Source organism: Lycium barbarum, chromosome 3, assembly GCF_019175385.1.
Source record: "Lycium barbarum isolate Lr01 chromosome 3, ASM1917538v2, whole genome shotgun sequence".
NCBI lineage: Eukaryota > Viridiplantae > Streptophyta > Magnoliopsida > Solanales > Solanaceae > Lycium > Lycium barbarum.
Window position 1 is genome coordinate 108,662,651 of NC_083339.1, and position 8,752 is coordinate 108,671,402.

An 8,752-nucleotide genomic window follows, 5' to 3' on the forward strand; every position below is an offset into this window, starting at 1 on the left:
GAGTCACCGGTTCTTCTCCTTGCTCAGAAAGAAGAATGATTTTATCTGGACACCGGAGTGCCAAGAAGCTCTGCAGGATTTGAAGAAGTACTTGTCTAACCCCCCTCTACTGCACACGCCGAAGGCAGGTGAGACACTATTTCTATACCTAGCGGTCTCCAAAGTTGCGGTAAGCGGCGTTTTGGTCCGAGAAGAATCAGGTACGCAATTCCCTATCTATTACGTGAGTAGAACATTGGGGGATGCGGAGACCCGTTACCCCCCTCTGGAAAAGTTGGCGTTGGCACTAGTAAGCGCCTCCAGAAAGCTTAAGCCTTACTTTCAAAGCCATCCCATATGTGTAGTAACTACTTATCCTTTGAAAAACATCATGCATAAACCCGAGTTGTCGGGTAGGCTAACGAAGTGGGCTGTAGAGGTCAGCGGCTACGACCTCGAATACAGACCCCGAACGGCCATCAAATCTCAAATCTTAGCCGATTTCATAGCAGACTTCGCCCCAGCCATGGTCCCCGAGGTCGAAAAAGAGTTCCTGCTGACCTCGGGAAAGGCCACGGGCATTTGGTCTCTGTATACGGACGGGGCTTCGAACCTTAGAGGTTCCGGGCTTGGTATTGTCCTTAGGGCCCCGGCCGGTGATGTCATTCGACATTCCATCAAAACTATCAAGCTAACTAACAATGAAGCCGAGTATGAGGCTATGATTGCAGGATTAGAATTGGCCCGGAGTATGGGGGCAGAAACTATCGAGGCAAAGTGCGACTCGCTTTTGGTCGCAAACCAGGTGAATGGTACGTTTGAAGTCAAGGATGAACGGATGCAGAGGTATCTCGAGAAAACCAGAGTGATACTTCACCGATTTAAAAAATGGACCCTGCAGCATATACCGAGAGAACAGAACTGTGAGGCCGATGCATTGGCAAATTTGGGATCTGCGGTCGAAGGGGTCGAAATCAACTCCGGAGAAACGGTGCTACTGACAAGAACGACCATAGAAAGCGGACACGCTGAAATATACTCGACAGGTCTGACTTGGGATTGGCGCAACAAATACATTGACTACTTGCGTGATGATAAGCTTCCAAGCGACCCGAAGGAGTCGCGTTCGTTACGAACAAAGGCAGCCCGATTTTGCTTAGTGGACGGCCAATTATACCGACGCTCTTTCCACGGACCCTTGGCTAAATGTTTGGGCCCTGGGGAAACGGAGTATGTGATGAGGGAAGTACATGAAGGGACCTGTGGCAATCACTCTGGTGCGGAAGCTCTGGTCCGGAAGCTGATCAGGGCCGGGTATTACTGGAATCAGATGGATGAAGACACGAGAAACTTCGTCCGAAAATGTGACGGGTGTCAGAGGCATGCCCCGATGGTTCACCGGCCCGGGGAGTCGTTGCATTCAGTGGTCTCACCATGGCCGTTCATGAAATGGGGAATGGACATCGTGGGTCCGTTACCCCGGGCACCAGGTAAGGCACGCTTTATTTTATTTATGACTGACTACTTTTCTAAATGGGTCGAAGCGCAGGCCTTTGAAAAAATCAGAGAAAAGGAGGTTATCGACTTCGTTTGGGACCACATCGTCTGCCGTTTCGGCATTCCAGCCGAAATAACTTATGATAACGGTCCTCAGTTCATGGGTAGTAAGGTCAACAGTTTCCTCGAGGGGTTGAAGATCAAGAAGATTGTGTCGACCCCATATCACCCGTGTGCAAACGGACAGGCGGAATCCACTAACAAGACAATAATCCAAAGTCTAAGGAAGCGGCTGGAAGCATCGAAGCACCGTTGGAGAGAAGTGTTGCCCGAGGTATTATGGGCTTACCGAACCACGGCCAAGTCCAGCACGGGCGAGACCCCTTTCTCGTTGGTATACGGGACCGAAGCCCTTATCCCCGTCGAGGTTGGCGAGCCGACTCTCCGTTTCAGGTATGCAACCGAGGAGTTAAACGGGGAGGCCATGGTCGTAAGGCTCGACCTGGCAGATGAGATGCGCGAAAGAACATTGGTCCGAATTGCGGCTCAAAAGCAGAGGATGGAAAGGTACTACAATCGGAGAGCCAACTTTCGGCATTTCCGGGTTGGGGACTTGGTACTTCGAAAAGTCACTTTGCATACAAAAAACCCAAACGAGGGAAAGCTAGGACCAAACTGGGAAGGGCCGTACAAGGTGACCGGTGTAACAGGCAAAGGATCGTACCAGCTGGAGTCCATGGATGGACAATGCCTACGCAACAACTGGAACATAGCCCATCTGAAAAGATATTACTGCTAAGGTATGATCCTCTCATATACCTTCTGTTAACCGTATTGTCTTTTTGCAGGAAATCGAACACGACACAAAAATAGAAACTTAGGACTGAAAGCACGTGTTGCACTCTTTTCCTTAAGTGCGGTTTTGTCCCAAAATGGGTTTTCCGCCGAGGTTTTTAATGAGGCAACGAGTACAACATGCTACGCAATAAAGGCCAAGGGCCAGAACTCGGACACCCGAGGTTGTATCTTCCGAGTGAGGGCTTGGTAACACTCACCCGACCTCGAAGCTCGGATCAGTGTTAAGGGGCCACAGTACCCACATCGAGGCATGGCACGATAAAGAGAAACAAGGGAAGAAATTCAGCATTTGCCACGGCAAAAGCATAGGCCGGCCACCGGCCACAGCCTTCGATGTAAGGACCAAACGATCATAATGAATCGTGTCCCATTCAACATTTGCCACGGCAAAAGCATAGGCCGGCCACCGGCCTCCGACTTCGATGTAAGGACCAAACGATCATAATGAATCGTGTCCCATTTAGTGTTTGCTATGGCAAAGATACAAGGAATGAAAATTCTCCTATATGTACGAACACTTGTAATACAAAAGTCATTACAATAACCAATATTTTGGCAGTGCTTAAGTTGTACGCCCAAAAAACTGGGTGAAGTGAGGTCATCTCAAATCGGCCTTAAAGATAAGTCCCACGGGCAGAATTAATCAACGACCACGGATCATCTTGTCCGAAATTCGGACCAATAGTTCAAGGCAGAATAAAAACAAGCAATCAAACGAAGACACAAGAGAAGTGTAACTTTCGTATACGCAAAGGATACTTTTATAAAGAGTACATTTACATCAAAAATAAAAAAGATCCTATGCTACTCAGCACGGCTAGAGTCAGAATAATCGGACTCGGTTCGTTCGGAGTCATCCGAGTCGGACCCAAGGGCACGGTTGGCCTCCTCCTCCATCTCCTTGGCCTGGGTAATCAGGGCCGGAAGATCGGATAATCCGCGATCGGCCTCTTCAAGGGTGAGCCGCCGAGACTTCCACTTCTCATACTCGGCAACAATGGCAGTATGGGCCTCGGCCGTCTCCACGCCTTTCCAGGCTTCTTCCAAGTCGGCCTCAACCTTAGCCAACTTAGCCTCTAGCTCAGCTCGGCCTGCCACAGCGATAGTCCTCATGTGGACAGCAGCTTCTAGCTCGGCCTTAAGAACGTCGTTGGCACTCACCGCCTCCTCCAGCTCGGCTTTTAAGCCCTCACTCATCCGAGACCGCTCCTCGGCCTTCTCTTCGAAAACTTTCATGCGTTCTTCGTACAGGGCGGTATCAGATTCCAGTTGCCGATTCCTCTCGGCCAAGATAGTCGCATCGGCTTTCACCAAGTCAAGTTCCCTTCGGAGTTGAGAGACAGTGGTCTCCAACTCGTCCAGCCTTGACGAAAACTGAGCTTTGTCTCGGCTGAGGCAAATCTTATCAGCCTCGAGGCTTCGGTTATAATCAGTCATGGCGGCCAACTCATTTTTTAAACGACAACTTTCGTCCTTAGCCGCATCGAGTTCGGGACGAAGGTTGGCGAGAACGGCGGCCTGGCTCAACTCTTCCTCTTTCTCTCGGAGGAAGTGCTTGTATTTCTCCGTTTCTCGGCCCTGGGCGTCTAGTTGGCCTCGGAGATCATCCATCTCGTGTTGGGCGCGGATGAAGGCTTCGTTCACCAGTACTACACTCTGCAAGGAAAGCAAACATAAGGAATCAAAACCAAAATGAGCGCAAAATCTGATTGATATGCAAAGATGGCTGTAAGTTCTACCAGGTTGCCCGCGTGCATGCCTTCGTTCATGAGGCATTGCCAAGTGACCCCGGTCATTTTGCGCTTATCCGAGTCAGAAACAAGAGGACGCAAATAACTTGCCACTCCTACCGGACGTGATAGAAAGCCACAATCCTCGGGGACGGTGACTACGGCCGATCTGGTCCTTCTCGGCTCAACGCTCGGGGCTGGGAAGATGGTCACCAGGTTATCCCTAGAGCCAGATTCTGACTGTCGGTTGGCCGACCTCGTGACCCGAGGAATTGGAAGATGGCCAAAACCCGCAGCTTCACCGGTAGCCGGAGGAGTGGCTGAAAACATATCTTCGAAGTCTGCAACCCTCGGGGCAAGGGTGGACGAACTCGGTATAGACTCAATATTCCTGGCGAGGGCCGGGGGCTCGGAAGTAGAAACCGGTTCGTGGCTGGGCGATGGACGAGCCTGAGTGGGGGCTTCGGTCTCCGGAACTGGAACGGTCCCTTGATCGGTTGCAGCAACAGCCGTTTCCCCGGCTCCTTTTCTCCTTTGCAGGGGAGTATCTTCCGAAGAAGTTTCACCTGAAATGTCTACGAAGTCAACCGACCGAAGAGGGGCCGGGGAAAGGATTTCTTCCGCGCTTGAAAGAAGAGCGGGAATTAAGATACCTTCATTCATAGAAGGCAAGGGCGGTTCGGAGGCAGTCTCCTCGGGTACTGGGGCCGCTAACGGTGCCGGGTCTACCCTCCGAACAATGATGTCGGACTCCACCTCCTCCCTCGGTGGCCGGGCAACACTCCTTGCTTTCTTTCGTTTGGACGGTTGGCCCTTTTCGGGGGGTCGTTTCCTTTTGGCGGCTTCGGCGAGAACGCGAGCGGAACCCGCCATGTCGAACGCGGACGCCGGTGCAGGGGAAGCAACCCCCGACTCCGATCTAGATGCCACCGAACCCTTCGGCAAGCCTGAATGACAAAAGCATAGGCAGGTTAAGGAAATTGACGGCCTCGAATGGCTAAAGAGGCAACGAGATCAAAGGGAAGCCAAATATTACCATGATTTTGAGCGATCCATCGACCGCGTGATAAGTGGGCCCAAGTCCGGTCCTCATAGGGAAGCTGGTTGAGGAGCGCCGTGACCCACTCAGTCAGATCTCGAATAACCGGGGGAACAAATCCATTTGCTGTAAAGTAGCGAAAGGGTGGTGAGAAAACAATACCGTAAGCAACTAAACATATGATGACGATTACTCAAAGGATCGAACTTACGTTTATCGTTCCATTTCTCCGGAAAAGGTTGATAGGAGGCCGGGATTATGTCCTCGGATTTTACCCGGACGTAGCGTTCCAACCACCCCCTGTCCCGGTCTTCGTCCATCTTCGAGAAGAACGGATTCCGGCTGCGCTTGGCTAATCTTATGACACCACCCCGAAATATCCTCGGGGAATACAAACGTATTAGGTGGCCCAATGAGAATTCCTTCTCAGCCCTGATGGCCAGCAACCGGAGGCAGGCAACGACCCTCCAAACAGTTGGGCCGATCTGAGCCAAAGTTACGCCATAAGTCCGGCACATATCCAGTATGACCGGATCAACCGGGGGGTCGAGCTTAAGGGTGAAGGGGTAAGTGTACACGTACAAAAACCCCTCCCGGTGGTCGGTTATGGATTCATCTGGCCCGGGTGCGAAAACCCTTACCGGGCGTGTGTCCCACCCGCAGTCTGTCCGGACTGTGTCGAGCCTGTCCTCGGTTATAGAGGAAGGATATCGCCTCACGTCGTATCCCCGGTCTGAAACGACGGAGGGTTTTTCTACCTCCAGGTCTTTGTTGAAGTTAAATTTTGCCGGTATAATATCCGAGGCTGCAGTTTCGGGATTACCCTTTTGTTTGACCGGGGATACGGCCTCGGCCCTCGGGGACGAGATTGAAGGAACGTCTGTAGAAGTGGTTTCAGACATGATTGAAAGAAAAGGAGAAAAGTAGGGAATGGCGTAAAGGAAACGAAGGAAGTGACGATTTGAAGAAGCAAAGAAGCAATTGACGAGAGTAGTGACAAAGCTAATTCCCTTTCCTTTATTTTTTTTTGTATTGGTAAGAGAAGGTTTGACAACGAATTTGTGAACGGAAAGGATGTTTTTTGACGCACAGAAGGAAGAAGAAAAGGGAGAGCAAACCAGAAAAGTGAAAAATAAGGAAAGGAGGGGCTTTATATAGGCGTAAGGGAGGAACGGTTATCGAGGGCGGCCAATCGAGGATCGCCACGTGTTGCGACATTAATGCGAAACGACGTGTAAAAGGCGGTTGACAGGAACGAACAAACCAGAATTGGACACGTGGGCGACGAAAAGGAAGACGAAACGCAGCCGTTCCCACCAAAATAAAGTGATAAGAATTGGCCGACCGGGTGGCCGGATGTACGATTCATTCACTTCCCGTCACTCCGATAGATCGTTGGTCCGGGAAGCGTGGGGCTATCTGTATACGGTGAAAACCGGATGAGGGCCAATCCGGGGTAACCGTGGCTCGGAGGAGGAAAAGGAGGGAAAGTTCGTGTATAAGCATCGGGTTTCCGGATAAGCATTCGGATCAAAGCCGAGCGGAAGCATCATCGGTCCCGGTTTTTAAGCCACCGAAGGTTCGAATCTCTTTCCGGGGGGTTACCGCCGGTGGTCCGGTACCCGTGAGTCCGTTGGTCCGTTATGACCGTTACTGGGGCGCAGCAGTGGTGTCACATCATGGTCGGCTACCAATTATGCGTGTGTCAGACGGCGCCGTCAGTCAGATCCCATCACATCCATACAGGGGCTGTCCTTTTATTATTATTTTATTAATTCATATTGAGGAAGGCCCATGGGTTCATCACTATAAATAGGGCATTCCCTCCTCCCTTTGGGGGTTGGTTGATCTTTTATTCAAAAGAACACTTGTAACACAATACATATATATATACAGTTCTTGCAATCTCAATATTGATATTTTCCATTGTAAGTTTGTCATCTATATCATATTTCTTCAATTAAATTGGCCATACGCGGAGTCATCTGTCACTTGCGCTCCTTGCACGCTTATCAATAAGCATTCTCATCCACGGTTTGTAATAAACATTGGGACTCAAGCACATATCCTATACTCACACACAAATTCAATTGATTACCGAATCCGAGGTAAACAATATGTAAATGGGAACTCCTTCTTAGTGAAGACTGAAATATGATGCACCTTATCTATCACATTTATTTCAGCATTATAATGCATATATAGGTAACTCTTTTCATTATTGATCTTTTGTCGTTCATATTATGTCAAAGTATCCATGATCAACTGTAATGATGTATCACAAGAGGATAAGAAAATTATGGTATAATCAGCATAAGCTAGATGATTTATTATTGAACTCCATTTAGATATTTCAAATCCTCCGAAAGAAGGGTCAGAGTGTAATACATATCGTCCTCTAGCCATTACCTCACCAAGTATAAATAGAGTTGGTGATAAAGTATTACCTTGTTTAACACCTCTAATGAACTTAAAGGAGCGATATGGTTGTCCATTTAGAAGCACAAAATACCAATTATTTGAGGCAAGAAGGCCATAGATCAAGCTTATAAACCTTTGTCCAAATTCAATTTTGTCAAAACTTTGGTTAGGAAAAGCCACGACAGTCTGTCATAGGCCTTTGCCATATCCAATTTGATAACTATATTTGGTCCAGCCTTAGTTCTCTTTGTCAAAACTTTGGTTAGGAAAAGCCACGATAGTCTGTCATAGGCCTTTGTCATATCCAATTCAATAACTATATTTGATCCAGCCTTAGTTCTCGGTCTCAAATCATGTATTATCTCCTGAGTTAATAAAAATGTTTTTCACAATGCTTCTTTCTTCCACAAAACCAGCTTGGTTAGGAGATATTAACTCAGGTAATAAGATTACTTACCTTTCATGAATTATCCTTGAGTACACCTTATTGATAAAATTACTAATAGATCTCATGTCTAAGTATGTTGTCACCACTTTCTTCTTAGGTAGCAAAGCCAGATTGGTATGAGTATGCATTTTGGTAGTTCTTGACCACTCAAGAATTCCCCTACCATTATGTGAATGTCATCACCAATAATACCCCAGCAGGTCTGGAAAACAACCTTGTAAAAACATCAGGTCCTCTTGTACTGTCTTTATTTAGACTAAGCATTGTCTGTTTAACTTCTTCCCTGGAAGGTAATTCAACTATCCTTCATTATGCTTCCTGTTTATCATCCCAAGGACATGTTTCAAAATGTCAAACTGTTTAGGGACGCTTTCTTCATTGAATGTTCTCGAAAAAACTTCACAGCTTCAACTACCATATCTTCATTGTTCTCAAGCCACCATCCTTGATAATTCTGAAGTCTTTGGAATTATAATCTATTCCTTCTTCCATTAACACATGCTTGAAAGAATTGAGAGTTTTTGTCTCCCTCTTTGAATCAATGCATACCAACGTTCTGATTTTAAAATTCCTCCTCCAATTATATATAACACCTTATATAATTCAATCTGTCTGGACCTTGGGAAGCTTTTCTTTCTTCTGTTTTGTGGAGGATTGGTCTCAAAGTGATATTCATGTACTTTAATCACCTCATCTAGGTTAATTATATGCTGAGAATATTTCTTTAAGCAGCCTTGCTCCATTGAGATAGAACCTTCTTCATTTTCTTCAGCTTCATAT